We start from the raw sequence: 20456 nt of genomic DNA on the forward strand, positions 1-20456 counted from the left end.
TTGTTCTGATAAATAATTTTCTTCTCACTTTGAAATAAGTAATTTAAAATTGTCATTGAACATTGATATTTAAAAAATATTTTATTTATTTATTTAGACTGTGCTGGGTCTTAGTTGCAGCACACAGGATCTTTTAGTTGTGGCCTGCGGACTTCTTAGTTGTGGCATGCAGGCGGGATCTAGTTCCCCAACCAGGGATCAAACCCAGGTGCCCTGCATTGGGAGCATTGAGTCTTACCCACTGGACCACCAGGGAAGTTCTGAACCCTGATTTTTAAGGGATGAATTATCTGAAAATTCAGATAAAAATGAAAACCTAAATAAAATTGAATATGCTTGTTTGAAATTTATATTTTCCTACATTCCGTTATTTCTCAAGTTGGCAGAAACTTTGTATATATACAAACTATTTCCATTTGGTTTTAATTGGATTCTTATGAGTGTACCTAAAATAATGGGAAAAGTCTATATTATAGATGAAGAATTATCCGATGTAATTAATTGTGGAAAATAAGAAAGTATAAAATTACAAAGTAGGCTCTGATGTCCTACTTTATAAGTCTATCACTTTTTTAGTATCTTTATATTTTAGACAATTAATGTCCAACATCTCTAGATTATCTCTGAGAAAAGGAAGATAAAATATACAAAACTATTAAAAATTTTTCATTTTGAGGTCTTTGTGAGCAAGAAAATTGGTAGATTCTTTGAACTTCAGGGTTTGTTTTACTATGTTAGCCACATATGCAAAAGACAATAGCCCTGAAACTCTCCTCTTTCCTACTTAACTCAAAATTCAAAAATCCCTTTGGAACTGAGACCACTCTTGTAATTCCTTTGTATTCCATATTGTACTTGGTGCTTAATAAATACTTCATGAATGAGCTCTCAAGGTAATTATTTTTCCTTGATTTCTATCAACTTTTACTTTAAAAGTCTTCTTAGATTTTCATAGGTATGATGAGATTAGTGCAGTAGTTACTATGTTTTTTCTTCTATTTTTATCCAAATGTAGACTATTTTGGATCTGTCTTATCTAAGTATTAAAAATATCAACATTCTTTAAAATATGTCATGTTATTTAATTATCTTAATGCACTTTATGAAATTAAACAGTCATCTCACAGACTACCTGACATTTACATAATTTAGACATATCTACTACTGGAGTTCTTGCTTTTGTATGGCTCAGATTCACTTAGTGATGTTGTTTTTAGAATATTGGATTATTGTGTCTGCCAGAACATTCATTAAGTATAGAACAAAATTTCAAGATGACTCATATCCAGATGTCCAGTGCAAAGAACCAATTAGTTTTTTTCTTCTATATTTAAGGCCATAGTTCCCCAAAGGGTTCAGTTAAGAACTGCATGTATTATTTTTGCATATATTAAATATTAGGCTTCAAGAAAGGTGGCTATAGATTAATGTAACTCTACTCACTGAATAAAGCACTTTAAAAACTAGTTTGTATTTCAGATAGTGAACTTATATCTTGCAAAAGAACTAATTAAATATCCAGAAACAGAGTTATTTGTGGAAAATGCCCATAAATTCTATTTTTTTTTAGTGTAATTTAATTGATTAATAACAGATTGGGCCATTGCTTAAACAAACAGAGACGACACGGTCTAGAGCAGCAAGTGAAGAGAAAACTTAGTAGCTATTCTGTTAATTCAGATACATAAACAGGAAAACTACAGAATTTATAATATACAATTTAGAAGGGATTACTGGGGTTGACTATACTCTAATTAGCAAAACTAAATAATTATGACTTTCTCCCTTTGTTTTGATAACTTGGTTTATACTTCCATTGATTAATTCAAGAAAGCTATACATTATTATGAAGTGAATGGGCTAAATAATCTTAAGTAAAGCAGGGTCTACCAGTAGGAATCTAAGTCATGACAGACCTCTTTTATTTTGGGCTCTGAAACAGCCCAATCCATTGTCAACCTAGTACTTCAAGCCACAATAAGCAGTCCATGAGAGGTGGAACTCAAGATGATACCTATTTGCCCTTCTAGTTCTTAAGAGTAAAGGTTTGACTAATGTCCAAAGGGTAAACATCCCTTAATCTGACACAATCAGAACCAGTAAATGGTCAAATGATAGAAAAAGCAGTCTATTTTTAACCGAAACATTCATCACCAATCTTTTGATATAGGACCAAGGACTTTTCTTTGAGTTCTGTTCTGGGAATTGGAATTCCGGATTTACTTTCCTATTTAAGCCACACTAATGCTGCATCATCTGAGATTTCCAATTTCAGTTTCCTCATTTTGGAGCAATAAATAGGTATTTGCAAAACAATCTGAATGCAGATTCTTTCTCCATTGTCACTGTAGTCCTCCCCTCCCCTTGCTAATAATCTTTTCAGTTATCTCTCCACATATAATTCAACAACACTCTCATTTTGTCAGTTAATCTCTGTGAGTCTTTCCAAAGCCTTCAGGTTCATTTTCACAGGAGTAACTTTCTTTCACACTTAATATGTCATTTAAATCATGTAATTTTGTATATAATAACATGTGACTGGAAGAAGCTAATTTGGGACCAAACCAAGACCTCTTGGTAAATGTAAAACTCACCGGAGGGAACTGCTGAGTATGATGGGTGTCACCCAGTAGGTTTAAGTAATGGAGCAGGGAAAAAATCATATACTCCTATAAGGTATCCCAGACCCGTTGCATCTGAATCCCTTGAGAATTTTTTTAAATTTCTCAACTTATTCTTATACACATTCAATTTGATAAACACTGCTGCCATATTATAGAGTAGTTGCTAACATTTAACATAAGGGGAAAAACTGCCATACAGTAGAAAAGCAATTTCCAGGGTAATTCCAAGAGAAACCTGTTGAAATACACTTTTCCTTCCTGTCACTAGTGTAGTAGATATTTATTGAGTTGCAGTTTTAATTTTTTTAAATTAAAAAAAAATCTTCCTGGTATCAAAATTTCTTTCCTATGTGAGGGTAATTCCCTGTGAGCTTGGTGGAAAGCAGGGCTTATCTCCCCCACAGAAGGTGACTGGATCTAGGTATTTTCTTCCTGGGGTACAGGCACATGACCTAAGTTCAGTCAATTGGATGAGCTTTCCTAGGACTTTATATCTGAGAGAAGTGAGGCAAAGATGTAGGGGCAGTTCAAGATTATCCATGCTAGTTGTGGATTAACATTCTGGCAATAGCAGAGCAAGTGTTAAGAGACAGTAATGCTGCTGTGGTGGAGAAGTAGTCTCAATGAAGTGGTGGCAGTGGGAGTGTCTGAAATATCAATGTCCTAAACATGTTGCTAAGCAGAATCTTGGCAGTACTCTATGATACTCAGCTTCCCTTGGTTACTGCCTTCTTCTCAATGTTTTTCATCACTTCTGTAAACTATTACATGTACATGTAGTCATATATTTACATATATACATACACACTTTCAATAAATGAATGTTTTTTCTTAAATTAGATAAAATTTGTGTTTCACTGGTACAACCAAATGTACACCTTCTTTGAGTCAGGTACCTGGGGACCCTTTCGACCCTCTGATACCCATGGCTGACAGCCATGGGCGAATGCATCTTCTTTTAGAGTTCCCAAAGCAAAGAGCTGACGTTTCTACTATTTACTCACAATCTGGACTGTTTTTTAATGATCAACGTCAACATAATCAATAGGAATTTGCCTACCTGGTACTTATATTTTTAAAAATTTAATAGTATTTCAAAATCAGATTATTTTAATTTTTAAAAAATTTGCAGAGTAAATTGTTGTATATGGACCCATTTATTTACTGGCATAAACCATAGCACTTTTTATTTCTTTACGCTAGCAAAAATATAGATAGTATATCTATATTATAAATTGTGAGCATATTTACTCAGCTAAGGAATAGAGTTCCTTTAAAATATTACTTTTTGTCACACTTTCAAAGTGAGTGTTTAATAACATGTATAACAGTTCTATAAAATGTGAAAAGTAATCTTTCCAGGGTTTGTAATTTTACAGTAAGACATTCCTTCATTAAATACCTTTAATCTCTGTGATCAACATTCATAGCTTCAATAGGTCAGTCAATCTACTTGTACTTATTTTTTTCTTCTAGCTAAAGTTTAGCAAACATTTTAATGTTCTATTGATTTTGAAGTTTTCAAATCATCTTGAATAATATACTTGCTATTCAAGTGAAACCATTTTTTCCCTTAAGATAGTCATTTTCAAATGTCAACTGAATGAATTATCTAAATCCTTTTGGAGAAATAAAATCATCTCTATAGTTATTAAAGAATATATGATTTTTAATAACTATATAATCAATAGGATTGTTTATGTGGATACATTTGATTGAAAACAGAGAAAACTTCACCCAAATTGGTTTAGAGAGTAAAGTAACAGACTCACATAATTGAAAGTTAAGAGGAAGAGATTTTAGGTTGGTTTGATTCAGCATCTCTGTCATATCACGAAGGAATAAATTTATTTCTGTCTCTAAGCTCTGCCTTTCATGGTATCATTTCAAGGCTGATTTTTCTTTGGTGGAAAAAAAAAGTAGTATTTACAGGTCTCATATTCATATCCTGTACTATTCAAAAGCAGAGAAAGGATTAGCTTTTGGTGGTTCTTTCAGAAAAGCATGAAATTACTGCTCTTATAATCCTGAAGAAAATTTCCCTTCAAATTTTATTGCCAAGATTTGGTCATATGCCCATTGCTAAAATAATCTATTTGGTTAAAGAATTACCTTATGCTGACTTAATTAGGACTGGTATCTGAATCTATATTATGGAAATTTGAATCAGATGAGCCAACTTAAAGAGATGCCATTAGGACCCACCCCTGGAGATTTTCCTCCAAACCATAAGGCATATGATGAACGTCACATAGAATATTTATAGACTTTGTATTATATGCCCTTAAGGAGTATATAGTATGATATATGACATAGTATGAAAAGAGTATGACATAGACAAGACACGCAAAAACATTTAAAACTGTCAACTGAAAGAAAAACACATAATGTAAAAGTTGTGAGTTAAGTTTTATTAGGGGACCTTACCGAGGACTATAGCCCAACAGGCATCCTCTCAGACAGCTCTGAGGAACTGTGCCAGAGAGGTAAGGGAGGAGCCAGGATATATATGAGGGTTTTCTGGCTGGAAAAAGGAAAAAAAAAAACCATGTAGTTGAACATAAAAGAGTTTGCTAATCACAAAGAACAGACATCTCAAGGTAATGATTTTAGTGCTTTTCTTGTACGGGAAGATGCAAGAATCTGGGTTCATTGAAATCATTCCTTAGATATGCATCTTACCTACCTAGGGCCAGTATCCAAAGCACAGAATGCTTTCTGTTTTTCTCCATCCTGAATTCCCCTCAGGGTACACTGTCAGTGGGCAAGTGAAGTGACTAATGGCTTGATCTTTGTAGAACTGGAATGGCAGGCCACATTCTTTGTTTACATAGCAAAGCAGTATTTTTTTTTAATAGTCTTATATTTAAAAATAAAAGAAAGTAAAACATAAAATTAAATAATTTCATGCCATATAATATTCTAAATGCATTATATGAAAAATAAGTTAAAATAATATTTTAATTTATTCATTATATGCTTGGCTTTCAAAATAGACTGTAAACTTCTCTGTGCTATCCTTGAGCACCTAACCCAGTGACTAACTCATTAGTTATTATTAGTTTAATAGGACTATTGAGTTGAATAAGGCAAGAAGATCAATATTGGCTCAATTACTCACTTTGTTTAAATAGACACAGCCTACATTATAAACTTTTGCCTTTAGAGTGAACTTTCCAAAAAATAGTTCACATCTTTTTCATTATTGGAATAGAAAAATGGGGGAAAAAAAAAGGCTGAATTACCTATTTTGTTTGGTTTTATGGCCTCAGCATTGCTGTTTACTAAAGGTAATGAAGGTAAGGAAAGAATAATAGAGCAAGGAAAATACAAATATTTGGAGCGTATACTAAAGGAAATGCTTCCTTATGTTAATTATCACGTGCCTGTAAGATAGTCAAATGAAGTTGTTCTTGGAGGGTGACAGGTCCTACTTGCTGATGAGTAGAAGCAGAAATAGTAAGAGAAATGCGTTCCAAATGCGAAAGAAAAGTAATCTAAATATTGAGTTTTCTGTCATACATATAGTTAGAGGTAAGATGGAAAGAAAACAGGAGGGATGAAATTGAAATAAGAACAAAAAAATAATTTCATGAGTGTGAAAAAATAATGGTCACTGTATCTCCATCTTCTCCAGATTTCAGAAGGTGCTAAGGATTGTATTAATCTTGTCTTATTTCTGTCTCTCCTTTTTATTTAATGATAGATTTTTGAGTGCAGAAACCTAATTTTTCTTTGTTGATAAACCATCAAGCACTGCCTTTCAGGGGAAGTCTTCCTTGAATATCCTAAAAAAAAAAAAAAAAAAAAAAAAATTCTCTTCCTCAGGAAACTTCTCTTGAGGAAACAATGTAGTTAGATGGACTGAGAAGTCTAGAGACATTAACTCCACAGAATACAATTGTTTACACTCCCTGTTCTTTGCTCTATATTTGTATATTTAATTGTAATGGGAACAGATCATTTTTTCTGTTTCTTGGGCTGTAATTCAGTAAGATGAGCCATATTAAAAAGAAAGAAACAACAAATTATATGCTGTAATGGTTAACTTTTTCGTTTAGTGGAAAAATCCCACTTGGCACTCAAAACAGATTTCAAAACTTCTAACGAATCAACATGGATATCTTATCTTTATAAATGCATTCCTTATAGAACTATTGGGCACAATTTTCCAAAAGTGTCTTTTGAATTCAGCCTGTCATTTAAAGAGCTGTCAAATCTACATCGTACATTGCACTCTGTCAATGGTATTAATAGAGAGTAAGAGAACTGATGCCTAAAGCAACGTAATCCCTTCCTTTCCCACAGGGAAGGAAAACACTACCAAATTATCACAATTATCTATTGCTCTAAAAATCACCCAAAATTTAGTGGCTTAAAGAAACTATTTATTTTGTTCATATTCTTCAATATGACCATCTAGGCTGGACTTTTTCTGGTCTAAGCCAGGCTGGGTGTCTCTTGACTGTGTTTATGTCTGCAACCAGTGTTTCTGCTGCCAACTTGATTTGGGACTAGCTAGTATAGGAAGGCCTCCGCCAAGCAGCTCCCCTCTGCTGCCTGTGTTCTTTTTCCAGCAGGCTATCCCAGGATTTTCTCATGGGGGCTTGGCAGGGTTCTAGAGAAAGAGAAGAAACACATCACACCCATTGAGGCATGGACTCACCATATATGTCATATTCATTAAGGCCAAACCCGATTCAAGAGGTAGGGAAATAGACCCCATCTCTTGATGGAAAGAACTGCAGTCATATTTTGAAGAGGCCTGCATTCAGGGAGGGGAATAATTGTAGCCATTTTTGCCAACAAACAAGCTACTCCACGTCTTTCTGTCTCAGTTGTCTGCAGAGTGAGTTTACGGCTTGACAGTATCAACAATGGTCTTAATCCTCATTCTGCTTTTGCTAGTATAGACCATATTAAAATTTAGCTGAATGGACATTTGTACTATAAATAGTGCCGCCATGTATTTTGTGAATTCTCATGGACATAGTATCCAAGTCACATAATCTTTTCTAATGTTGATATAAATATAGTAATACACTGTTAACTATGGAGTACAATTAGTATAATCCCTAAAAAGAGTGAGCAATAATTGTGAGATACTGAGCTGACCTTTTCTCTCTCCATTCAGCATGCATACACAGTCAATTTTAAAAGACATGACATTATTTACTGTGATTTCATTTAGGAGTTTCTCAACATGGGATATAATGAATATTAATTCACATTTAGAATTGGTGGCATCCTTTGCCCATTTATGAATATAAAAAGGAACATTTGAAAGAGAGTCATCATTTCCATCATTAATTTGCTAATTCACACACAAGGAAATGACTCATGAAGACTTTAGATGCCTTTGTTTCAAAATTCATTTTCTTCAGTTTTCCTTTACTTTAGCTGAGTGGAAAAGATTTGTCAGTTGAGTAAAGATGCTTCATCTCCTTCACTGACGCTGCTGGGAGTTATCAATGAGGTTTCTGAGTTTGGCGCTGCTCTTTCCTGGTCACCATGATATGTCATTGAAAGAGATCCATTAAAATGAGTGATGTGTGTTGTAATTTCATTAGTGTCATCAATAATGTATTACAATTTCCTTTTAGTAGTCTCTTTGTGTTGTGTGTGGGTCAGGATGACTGTATGAATTACATTTATAAGATCCAAATTGTTACAGATGAGAGAAGATAGGCATGGGGGTGGAATTAATGTTATTTTAAACACGATAACTACTAAAATGATTTCAATTAAGTAATATTTTAATTAGGTCTGATGTCTCTACATGCCATACCGAGATACATGTTGTATATACACAAATAGGATGATGATTTATTGAATTAATAACACAGCCCATTCTTTCTGCCAGGAAACTTTTCTTTTTTTTTTTTTGTGGTATGCGGGCCTCCCTCTGCTGCGGCCTCTCCCGTTGTGGAGCACAGGCTCCGGACGCGCAGGCTCAGCGGCCATGGCTCACGGGCCCAGCCGCAGCCGCTCCGCGGCATGTGGGATCCTCCCAGACCGGGGCGCGAACCCGGTTCCCCTGCATCGGCAGGCGGACGCGCAACCACTGCGCCACCAGGTAAGCCCCTTTTTTTTTTTTTTTTCAGGAAACTTTTCTGAATTGAACTAATGCAGGTGTGTGAGCACCTAGGGCAGGAATGGTTCACTAAGGCATGTGATTCCTTGTGCTTATAAAGAACAGACTCTTGACATAGAAACACTTCAAGGGTTTTACTCATTGTCTTTCCACGCTATTTTTGTACCAGACATGTGCCTTTTGACTGGCTATTGGTCGATTCCAAGTCTGGCCTAATCTGAAAAACATGATATAGTATATACATTGTTGAAATCTTTTAACTCCATTTAACTGAGGTTCAGTTTTGGTCACATAACATGGGAATACAAAAATCTTTTGGCTTAAAAGCTTCCATCAGAAACATTGATCTAATCGAAATATTTTCAAAGGCAAGAATCATTTGCATATTAAAAAATGGTACAGTAGTTTTGCTCCCAAGGGATGATCCTGGGGTACTTAGGGTTAATGACTGAATACATAAGAAAGTTTTCAGAACTAAGAAGTATATGGAAACATGTGACAAAATGTAACAACATGGCTGAGTTTTATGGTTTTTGTCTTCCATTCAAATAGCAAATATAAAATAATATGATGATACTCTTTTGGGAAAGATCTCCAAATACAGAAATTTATTTTTTATATGCAGCAAGCTAAATTGTTTTTAGTACACAAAAGAGAAATAGTAAAAGATGAGCTACTTCTGAAAATCGGTAGGAGAAATTATCCTTCTCATGAAAATTTAAAGAAGATATTTTTGTTATCCTCAATTTGTTTTTAAGGTAAAGCAATTTATCAAGGTGAAAAAATTCTACTATAAAAAAGATCAATTGACCTAAGTTGTATCAGCAACTACCCCAAATGAAGGTTCTTTCTTAAACTGTGATGAAGGAATCCTAGTCACTGATCTTCAGCCAGAATCTAAGTATCTGTAATTTTAAGCTGATTTGTATCCAATTTGGGTAGAAATGGATATGAGTGTTTGTCTTACATAATAGATTGCCGCAGCCTACTACTTGAATCATGTAGCATATGGAAAATGTGTTTAGCCTCTTGTAGAATTTCACAGACCAAAACAGAATCTATTTCTATGCACATGGCTTGTTTACAGTCATTATAAAAGTATTACTGTGTTGCTTACTAGTTAGAAAAAGCAAATGTTGGCACATTGCAGCCTCCATTGCACTGGTCTTTAAGAAATATATGTATTGCTTTTGAGTTAAAAAAAAAAAAGTAATTGCATGTCTTGTGCTTTAGACCTAAACATTCTTTTTAGGACGTATTTTTATGCTTCCACATTATCTTTCTTCTAGATATTTTATACTAGTTATGGCTGAAGTTTTATGTAAATATATTAGAGACTGTGCTCATGCTTAAATGAACTGTCATTGAGGGATTAATACTGTAACCTTTATGAGCATGTTTTATTAATATCTTATCATTAAATTGAATATTAATAACATTTAACATTTAATAAACATAGAATGTGTATACAGGAATGTATTTCATGCCAGTGGGTTTTGAATATGTCAAAAAGTCACTATAACAGCCCCCCAAATCATTAAACTTACTTCTCATAATGTATTAATTGCACTGGTACAACACATTTAAGGGGCAGTTCTGGATAAAAATGATTATAATATCTTTGTTTTTCAGCATGCTGAGCAGTATGCCCTCAAGAAACAGAAGTGTTTCATACTGCTTTGGAAAATATTTTTGCACTCTTAAATTCTGGAAATATATTTGCCATTAAATGATTTATAATTAAACATGAAACTGAGAATTAGAGGAAAAGAATTCAAAACTATGACTATTACGAGAGATGATTAAATATATATATATATATATATATATATATATATATATGCGGCCACGGCTGACGGGCCTAGCTGCTCCGCGGCATGTGGGATCTTCCCGGACTGGGGCACGAACCCGTGTTCCCTGCATCAGCAGGTGGACTCTCAACCACTGCGCCACCAGGGAAGCCCTAAATATTTTTATTATACTAATTTGGTTATGCTTGATGGTAAAGCAGTATAAGTTGCCTACAAAGGAATACTATTTTAAATGATTAAGTAATTAAAATATACTTTAAACTATTTTTATCCTCAAAATACTAAACCAGTTTTTATCTATCTACCTACCTACCTATCTATTTAAATGGTTTACCATGAATTTAAATATGTTTGATAGGTATCCTGGCAGTAAAAACCCACTCCTTTTTTTATGGCAATTAAGGATTATGTTAACACGAAAAAGTAACTTTTGTACAGCTCTGTCATGTAGGAGAATACATGTGACCATCTGAGGCAGATTCAACTTCATTTGGGAAAATTCCATGGCTATATCAAGCTTCCTCTCTATTAGCTGGTTTCTTTTACCACCCCCTCCCCAATTTAATAAATAAATATAAAACTAATAAAACTTATATTTAGGGAAACTTTCATTAGGTGTTTTGCTAATTCTCACTATTTTGTTTGTCATTTCGATATAATAAAAACTTCTACACATAAAACACATGTACATATGTCTATGTATATACATATATAATTGCTTATTTTAACATGGCAGAGTGGCTTCTTCTGAAAAGCCCTTTAATTTTATGAAGGTTGTGGAAATATCAAAAGGGAAATCTCTATTCAAGGAGTATTCTCCTTGTAAAAGTAGATCCACATTTTTCTCAGAGTACAGCTCACAGCCAGATCATTGCTCATGACCCACTTGCCTCTTCATTTGGAAGATGTTTTTCTCCCTCCCATATCCAGGGGATATATGTTTCTTAATACAAAGTTTATATCTGAATTCAAGGATATTTGGAATATAAAGAATATCCTTCTTGCACTGCTCTAACTCATAAAATGCCAAGTATATTCATAAGTACAAAGATTAAGGATATTGGATTATTAGGGATAGTTCCCATTTCAAATAATAGGTTTTGAAAAAAAAATTACTGAAATAACTTCTGAGTTAAGCATCTTCTGCTCCACTGCCACCCACCATGTACTATTATCAACTGAAATTTTTCTCCAAAGACACAAAATCTATTGTTTTGAAGTGAGTTAATGCTTAAAAGGCAAAATAACCTGAATTGATGTAGTTTACACTGACATTAGAGGGTCTACGAAATTTCCATCACTGAACAAAGCGTGATAAAAATGTAAGTAAGTCAAATCAGCATGATTGAAGACCTCCTATATTCACAACACTGAATTAGACCTGATAAAGAAGGAACATATTTCTCAATGCTGACATGTAAAGCAATGATATTATAATATATCCTTGAAAATATAGGGATCAGGGTCCCACAACAGAGGGGAAAAGATGCTGAAAAGATGGAGAAGTGAGTGTCTTCAGAAACCAGTTGGATATTTAAGGGAAAGAAATGACTTGCAGAGTTCTGTCATGGGTGATTAGGTAGATTTCAGTGTCCATTCACCACCATCAGAGTACAGAGTGGGAAGTTCAGGAGAGGCTGAAGTAGTGAAGCCTGGATGAGCTAGGAAACAATGATCCAGAACTCTATATAAAACTGAGGTCAGTGCTAGGGATAAGTGTAAATTAATTAAACCTTGCACTGTGGCCCTTTCAAACAACTATCATTGTGTAACTGACATCTTTGTCAATTTTCATCTGGACTAAGTCTTTCTCTAGGCTTTATATTACAACCAAAGTAACTATTCCAAAATAAAATCTAATAATCTTTCTTTCTTGCTTAAAAACTTTCATTGGTTTCCTACTGCCCATAAGAAAAAGTGTAACCTCCTTAGCTTGGTATAGAAGGCCCGGTAGGACGCGGCCATGGCTTGCTCTCCCAGCTCTTCTCCTACAGCTGCTCACTGTGGCCTTGCACTCTCGCCATACAGAAATACTGGCATTGATCCACTAAGAAGAGCAAGCTGTTTTATAAATCCATACCTTTGCATATGCTATTCCTCCTGCATAGGGTGCTATCTCCACTTTCTAGCTTGTTTCCTTTCTTATACCCTTGTAACTGGTAATTCCCATCATCCTTCAAGATGAAATTGTAATATTCTCCATGATACATTTTTCCAGCAGCAATCCTTCTTCTGTTATCACTGGACCTTACATTTCTAATATGACAATTAGACAATTATTTTAATCATTTATAGGGCTTCCCTGGTGGCGCAGTGGTTGAGAATCCGCCTGCCGATGCAGGGAACACGGGTTCGTGCCCCAGTCCGGGAAGATCCCACATGCCGCAGAGCGGCTAGGCCCGTGAGCCATGGCCGCTGAGCCTGCGCGTCCGGAGCCTGTGCTCCGCAACGGGAGAGGCCACAACAGTGAGAGGCCCGCGTACCGCAAAAAAAAAAAAAAAAAAACAAAAAAAACCACAACAATTTCTTAATATTAACAAATCCTTAATTAGTATTCAATTTTGTACTACTTCTCATTTTTAAAAATTGTTTGTTTGAATAAAGACCTAGTAAAGTCTATACTGGATGGGTTGACGTTTCTTTTAGTCTAAAGCAGTAGTTCTTAACTGGGGGCAATTTTGCCCTATAAGAGACAATTTTGGCAGTCTGGAGACATTTTTAGTTTTTACAACAGCTATGGACTGAATGTTTGGCTTCTTCCAAAATATGTGTGTTAAAATCCTAACCTCAATGTGATGGTATTCGGAGATGGGCCTTTGGGAAGTAATCCAGGTTAGATTAGGTCATATACAGGTGGGGCCCTCATGATGGGACTAATGTCCTTATTAAAAGAAGAGAAGACACAGGATCTCTCTGTGTTCATGCACTAGGCCATGTGAGAATATAACTAGGAAAAGTCCTCTCGTCGACAATCCAACCATTGGATTATTGTTTAAGCTGCCCAGTCTACGGAATTCTGTTATAGCAGCCCAAACCAACTGAGACAACTAAAGGAGGGGTGCTACTAGTACCTAGTGGGTGGAGGTCAGGGATACTGCTAAACATCCTACAATGCACAGGACAGCTGCCACAATAAAGAATTATCCACCCCACCACCCCACAAATGTCAATAACACAAGGTTGAAAAGCCGTGGTCGAGTGGTTCCTCCTTCACCTATTTCTTATTACAATTTATTCACTGAATAAACTGGGTCATTTGTCCTACAGAATTTTCACAGTATTTTGCTGATGACAGACTGTGGTATCATTTTTATATTTTTCTGTCCCTTGTATTTATTAGCAATTAGATTTAGAAGCTTCATCAGATTTAGATCAATTTTTTAGCAAAAATAATTGATTTCATAGGTAGTATTGTGTACTTCCATCAGGAGGTACATACTGTCTGATTCTCTCTCATCACTAGAGGGAACTTTTGATGATCAATGTCTAGATCCATTAATTCAATAGAGGTCCCCAAATGATAATATTGTATTCTTATAATTTCTTCATTTATTAAAAACATCAGTTTCTTGGAAATATTTTTTACAATGTTTGATATGAAAATAGCATGGTGCATAAAACATTTACTCATTTTGTATTTCTTTTCAGAAATATCCTGTACCACCTTGATGGGAAGACAAGCCAGTTTTCAATACTCCTGGAGGCTTGGGAACACTGCAAGTCACTTGCATCAAATGAGACCCTTCAAGAAGCCCTGTCAGAAGTGTTGAACAGCATTAATGCAGCTCAGGTTTATTTCAAAGCAGGACTTGATGTGTTTGAGAGTGTCTTCGTTGGAAAGAACTGAGAAAACTCTCAGCATTTGAAAAAGTTTGTTTACAGTTCCTCAAGTGAAAGCTCTAATCTGACTAGATTTTCTGACATTGAAGACTTTTTCCCTCCAATGGCTTTTGATATAAGTATAAAGCTATTCTTCCTTTGTATTTTTTAATGTATGTGTAAAAAGAGCATTTTGCACATTTAATATTTTTTCTTATATCTAGATTTCCGATTATGTAAAAGCAAGTTATTGAAATAATACTTAAGATTTATCTATTAAAAAGAAATCTGCTGTATCTATATCTATAGATATATCTATATATCTATAGATATATCTATAGATATATAGATATATACAAAATATTTGGGGGGAAAATTTCCAAGAAGTTCTGGACAATCTTCACTCCTATGGATAAAACACACAGAAACAGAAATGATTCCCTATGTTAGAGCTTTAGTGACCTAGTTTCTGTAATAGAAATGAAGAGTTGATATGGTTTCAGATTAACTTTCACTATCAAGTATTCAATACGAAGAACGAGTATTCTGACTGAGTGATTGGTTGACCAAAACCACTTTGAATGTGACTATTTTATGAAGTGAAGTGCCTGTTAGTAACACAGCTAGATGTAGTAATACACTGGTTATGAAATTGTATTTTTTTAAGTATTAATGAAAAAAAAAAAGAGCCATAAACATTCCAGGGGAAAATCTCAAGGTAGCTGCACAGAGCAATTTAAATGTAAATTTTTTTCCTAACAACTTATAAGGTGACTAGCTCTGAAATCCCTAATTTGTCTCAGTTGATTTTGTAAAAATTTCGGGAGTGATGTATGTCTTATGAGGGAGAAAATATTTATTTCTTCTTGTGCTGCTTCTGTTGGAAGCACTGAAATAGAGCTACTCTAAAATGAAAGCATCTCACATTGCTCTTCCTTCATGTACTTTTCTGAAACTCCTTGCTGTAAGGCAGTCTTCACAGAATACCATATAATTTCCACAGGAAAGTAGCAAAGTTTCTCTTTGAAAACCCAAAGTATCTTAAAAAGCATCAAATTGCTATTTCTGCCACTAACAAAAAGGACTTCTTATGAAAGAAATAGTTATTTTGGTCAACGAAAAGCTCCTTAATTCTACAAAAAAACTTTTGATGTTTTTTCCCTTCTTTATCCTTAATTGTGACTAAGATGGCAACATAGAAAATATTCATGCTTCTACTTTTAGGCAGAAAATACAGTGTTACTATAAGAGCATATCCTTCCCACACTTCAGCTCTTCTCTCATGTTGAAAATGAAGCTTTTCATACTGACATTGTCATTGAATGGCCTTAGTACCCACTATTCCCCGAAACCACAGAATTCCATTAGGTGTTTAAACTTTGAGCTTACCTTTAGAAATTGATTTGGTATTTGACAAAGCAATTCCCCTTAGGAAACATATCCTCAGAATATTTCATGTGGATTATTTTTCTCTAACACAACATTGAAACACACGTCCCCATCATACACCTCCAGAGCAACTTCATAGACAGTGTCTATAGGTCTAAGACTTCACTTTTTTTTTTTTTTTTTTTTTTGCGGTACGCGGGCCTCTCACTGTTGTGGCCTCTCCCGTTGCGGAGCACAGGCTCTGGACGCGCAGGTTCAGCGGCCATGGCTCACGGGCCCAGCCGCTCCGCGGCATGTGGGATCCTGCTGGACCGGGGCACAAACCCGTGTCCCCTGCATCGGCAGGCGGACTCTCAACCACTGCGCCACCAGCGAAGCCCTAAGTCTTGACTTTTTAATGGATGAACATAAACCTAATCTTAGTTTAAAGGGAAACTGAAGTTCAAAAGAAAGAATTAATCAGCATTAATTGATTTATAAGGGTCAGTTGTTCCTACTATAAGTAATGCTTATAAGCTCAAGGCAAAGAAGAGAATTGAGGCAATTAGCTAGATAATTCAAGCAGAAATCCATTTTCATCTGAATTGCCTGTGTGCACATATTTTACATAAGAAATGAAACTACCTTACAATATATATTTTGTAAACAATGCACTTATGTGTCTGAAAGTATTTGCCATGTTGAGGAGTGTCTATACGAAAGGGCTAAAGAACCAAGCTCCCACAAGCCTCAATGTCAGTGCTCTCTCTTGCTACACAGAAAACAGCAGAAAAGAGGTGGGAGGAATACACATATAGTTGCATGTCAGGTCAAATAATAGAATCCCTTATACCAAAGGATCAGAAATAGTGAATCAAGGTTCAATGTATTCATTCTAGTTCTTCCTTTGGAGCTGAATTTAAAACAAACAAAGACAAATAATTACCAGTTAGGTAGTTTATCATTTTAGAACAAAATCCTAAGTAAATTCACTCCCTTAGTTTCTAATAGCATTGAGAGCACAGAACACTTGTGTTTGTACATTTTTGATTAAAGACTGTGTACTTAGCTAAACCACACTGCACAGATCAAAATCTCAATATTCTGTAATTTTTACTTCTAAATTATATGGTATTTTCTACTTGAAAACTGAAGTTAACTATGGACTAACATTTTTATTAGTCTATTTAAGATATGATGTGAAGAAACTAAATTATAATTAAAATAGATGTCCATCAATTATATAAATGCTGCTCTACATCTTTGACTGCAACAAACCTCTTAACTAAGAACATTACTGCTATAGTCTGATTACCTCAGGGTTCCTTTAAATTTATATCATTTAAATTTTCCCCTAATAGATCCAAGTAAATAAAATCCTTTGCACATTAAAATAACAAGTGTTTTCAGTGAATTGGTAGTAGGTTTAAATTGTTGCTGAGATATCTGGGTGCCTCGTACTTCTCACAATCCTTCATATGTAGTATTGTACCAGGACATAATGAATCATAAATGATTATTCTCCCAAGAAAATGTGGCAGATGTGCACCACTGCAATTTGGGTTCAGGCAGGGCACACGTGGGATACAGCCCTTTGTGAAAAAGTATAGATTTCAGAGTAAAAGGAAGCCTGAGACATTCTGATCTAAGCCCTAGAATGTTACCTTCAGTCGGGAAAGCATCAGCGTTCCCATCAGATACCCTAACTGCATACAAAGTGATTAAGGAACTGGGGTAGAGTCACATATTCAGTTAGTAGCAGAAATGCAGCTAGAATTTAAGCTTCTCTGCTTTCTCATGCAGTGTATAACGGGGTTATAAATGATCTTTTCCAGTACATTCTATAAAACCAGCCATTCTATCAGATGATGTATGGGCTGGAATCACTGCTTTTTAAATGAAGAACTAGTTCATTCTCTGACTATACGTAACAAACGAAACTGTCCCAGGGAATCCATGCAAAAGGCACAAAGCCTGGGTACTTGTGGGGAGGTGGAGAGTCTCTGCATGACACCAGCGGTCAGGAAGGAGGGTATTAAGTAAAATGCTTTTATGAGAGGACATTTTAGCCCTATATTAAATCAGCAGTTTAAATCAGTATTTCTGATTTGGGGGAAGAAAGCCTAGGAATCTTCATCTTCAAGCAAGATTTCCCAAACGATCCTTATGCATACTGAAGTTTAAGGATTTCTCATCTACGTTTTTCCTGGGTCCTGAGAAACATCACTTGGCGATATACTAAAGAAACTGAAGAGTCACAATAATAAGAGGTACCTACGGCTTTGCTGTGAATGGCACCATTTTTTAAAGAGGGAGAGAGAGTAACCATTGTATCTCTCAAAAAAGACGCAGACGCAGCTAACGTCTGTGCCTGCTACAGGTCAGGAACTGTTCTAGATTTAACGTATTTGTTTTTTCTAATGAATCCTCACGACAACTCATTTAAAAAAAATGAGGAAACTTGGTGGAGTGGCTTGCCCAAAGTTCCACAGCTATAAAGACTGGGTCCAGACCTGTGTTCTTCATGCTGTGTGCTGCAAAAAGTTAAGAATCTTTTGATTATAGAAAGTGATATGATTGAAATTTTTAATGTATTTCTGCACCACTGATCAGACTATGTCATCTGCCACTTCACTGGCTTAATGGAGGAGTTTGAAGAAACCAATGATATCATTCCTCATGATGGTAGCCCACCCCAACAATGGTGGACATATGTAGATAACTTAGATCTATAAGAGCATTACATATAAGTGCTCCATTGTAGAATACCATGACAACTAGATGAAAAATTATAACAGACCAGAAGCTACATCTCTCATAATTTCCTTCTCAAAATGTCTATATAATTTCACTAGGGAAAAAAAAAAAAGACCAGGTTCTGGGATTTACAACCACAGTTTTATATCCTCCTTAAAACACAGAATAACTAATTGACTTCTTAAATTACATAAATATCCCATATATAGTAGCTTTCCCCATTGCAAAGATAGGTGTTACAAAAATAAAATGATGATTCGTTACCATCTGTCCAATGATGAATAGGCATCTTTGCCTCAAATGAAAAACTATTTTCGTAATTAGTAGACCTAGCCAAAAATGTTCTCATGAGATATTCTGTGTTATGTGTAATTACTCCAAAAATTAAGCTTTCTCTGTGGGTAGCACATTGTCATCTCATTGGTTTAAAGGGCTATTTAAATGTGCCTTAATTACACGTTCCTTCAACAGAAAGGAATTACATTTTAAACTGCTAATCCATGTGTTGAGTGGAAGGGAAATGGGTCTATATATTCCAAAAGATAGATCAGCAACCTAATGGTTCCATCACAGGAGCATGGATGCAACCCAGGAGAAAAAAATAGTGTGATATTTGAGCAAAGAAACATTCTACCTAGGTGCACTAGTGAATCTGTATTTCTTGCATGAGTTTAAATTGCTAGTTTAAAAAAGCCTCATTAGAATTGCTATTCAGAAAGTTAACTTCTCAGAGTTTTAAGCACCCCATTAAGTATAAATACTTTTAAGTTAAGTGTGTTATTTTATGCAATTTAGAATTTCAAGTGATGTAAATTTAAAGTGGAGTTGCAAAAGAAAGTTTTTAAATGTCACCAATTTTGGTCACCACAATGTCCACTCAATTTTCTGTTTTCCATTTCTAAAAATACTCTAGCAATGGGATTAGGATTTTTTTTTTTAATCCCGAGAAAGTAATTTTAAGATCTAGTCTTCTCAATATACATTTATCTGTTAATCAGCCAGAGTTTTATTTCCATAATAACATTTCATTACCCTTCAAAGATGTACACTGAACTGCCTTTAGCATTCCTGGGACCACCAAGAATCTTGAGAGTTTGCTGACTGTGAGATGACATATTTCTTAAAGACATTTATAGTTTCATACTCAGATTGTATCTGAATTTACAAAGCAAAGGATTAAATTGAGGCACTTTCAAGTAGCATTCAAGAGAAAGCTGCTTTCAAATTTTAATATGTTCTGGTTAGCTTGTGTTTGAATTATATAGTTATATAGTTTTCTATAACCAAAATGGTAATTTTGATGTTTTTAGCCAAAATACAATCATCGAGGCCAAAGATAAGTATGTCTACTCTAACTCCTTAAGCAGGATCTGTCAAGAATTAACTCAGTTAATTGCAGTTGATCCAGGGCCTACATCTAGACAAAGATTTAAGGAGTGTAGACAGAGTCTAACAGTATTCCTTCTAATTCCTTTGATGCCTTAAACCAATACACACTGAGGTAGCTTTTCTCAGAAGGAAGCAGATTTTATTTTCCAGTTGCTAATTAATATGTACCACCTCAGTCCCAAAAGGACCACACAGGTGCCTGTACCATGCCATATGTCATGTGCTTTATTCCAGCAAGCTCAAGAGATTAATATACAATCATTATTATGAATTATTATGTTGTATTGAAGTTAACGTAGGTCTTTTTTGTTCTAATTAAAGTAAAAACTTGGCATCTGAACAGAAGCTTAGCTACAGAAGTAGAGTTAGAGTCTCTATTTTGATGAACTACATCTATTTTTCAATCCAAATGTGTAATTAATTAATTATCTGGCCTGCTCAGTAAGTTTAACTCTCCAATTTCTTCAAAGAATATTTATTCAATATAGTAATGACACAGATAGACACTCCTTGGAGTGTGCTTTATCTTTTGAAATTCTTAGCCATTGTTGAATCATGCTTTTAGTATGTGTGATAGTGTTTTATTAATATTAA

General features: G+C 34.9%; 1 protein-coding gene across 16 annotated transcripts in view; it reads left to right on the forward strand.

Moving 5' to 3' along the window:
- The window catches only part of NAALADL2 (N-acetylated alpha-linked acidic dipeptidase like 2), a 1565958-nt gene extending 1551695 nt beyond the window's left edge, over positions 1-14263 (forward strand). For all 16 annotated transcript variants that reach the window (XM_055083873.1, XM_055083848.1, XM_055083869.1 and 13 more), the window contains one exon: positions 14178-14263. The gene's annotated coding sequence lies outside the window, so the exon portion shown is untranslated. The remainder of the gene's footprint in view (positions 1-14177) is intronic.
- The last annotated feature ends 6193 nt before the right edge of the window (positions 14264-20456 follow it).

This window comes from Physeter macrocephalus, chromosome 1, assembly GCF_002837175.3.
Source record: "Physeter macrocephalus isolate SW-GA chromosome 1, ASM283717v5, whole genome shotgun sequence".
NCBI lineage: Eukaryota > Metazoa > Chordata > Mammalia > Artiodactyla > Physeteridae > Physeter > Physeter macrocephalus.